This window comes from Bison bison, unplaced genomic scaffold (genome assembly GCF_000754665.1).
Source record: "Bison bison bison isolate TAMUID 2011002044 unplaced genomic scaffold, Bison_UMD1.0 scf7180017864390, whole genome shotgun sequence".
Lineage (NCBI taxonomy): Eukaryota > Metazoa > Chordata > Mammalia > Artiodactyla > Bovidae > Bison > Bison bison.
Genome location: NW_011494962.1, coordinates 159,170 through 160,317, shown reverse-complemented (window position 1 = coordinate 160,317; position 1,148 = coordinate 159,170).

The following is a 1,148-nucleotide window of genomic DNA, read 5'->3' as shown; positions in this document are numbered from 1 at the left end:
CTGAGGCCAGTGGCGGCGGGCAGGAGAAGATATCCCTCGCCCCATGCCCAAGGCCAGGGGCAGTGGCCGGGAAGACCAACCCCACGTTCAAGGAGCCGAGGCTGCCCGGGCTCAGGAGGGCCTAGAGGAGCTATCCCACGCTGAAGGTCAGGAAGGGCGGCGGTGAGGAGAAACCCCTCGTCCAAGGTCCGACGCCATCTCCCCTTCGAATACCCTGGATCAGCCGGGGCTGGTCCTCGGCAGTAAGGAGCAATGGCTGCGCTTTGCTGGAGCAGTCATGAAGAGATACCCCAGGCCCAAGGTAAGAGAAATCCAAGTAAGACGGTAGGTGTTGCAAGAGGGCGTCAGAAGGCAAACACACTGAAACCATACTCACAGAAAACTAGTCAGTCTAATCACACTAGGACCACAGCCTTGTTTAACTAAATGAAACTAAGCCATGCCCATGGGGCAACCCAAGATGGGTGGGTCATGGTGGAGAGATCTGACAGAATGTGGTCCACTGCAGAAGGGAATGGCAAATCACTTCAGTATTCTTGCCTTGAGAACCCCATGAACGGTATGAAAAGGTAAAATGATAGGATACTGAAAGAGAAACTCCCCAGGTCAGTAGGTGCCCAATATGCTACTGGAGATCAGTGGAGAAATAACTCCAGAAAGAATGAAGGGATGGAGCCAAAGCAAAAACAATACCCAGCTGTAGGTGTGACCAGTGATAGAAGCAAGGTCCTATGCTGTAAAGAGCAATATTGCATAGGAAGCTGGAATGTCAGGTCCATGAATCAAGGCAAATTGGAAGTGGTCAAACAAGAGATGGCAAGAGTGAATGTCGACATTCTAGGAATCAGCGAACTGAAATGGACTAGAATGGGTGAATTTAACTCAGATGACCATTATATCTACTACTGCGGGCAGGAATCCTTCAGAAGAAATGGAGTAGCCATCATGGTCAACAAAAGAGTCTGAAATGCAGTACTTGGATGCAATCTCAAAAATGACAGAATGATCTCTGTTCGTTTCCAAGGCAAATCATTCAATATCACGGTAATGCAAGTCTATGCCCCAACCAGTAATGCTGAAGAAGCTGAAGTTGAACAGTTCTATGAAGACCTACAAGACCTTTTAGAACTAACACCCCAAAAAGATGT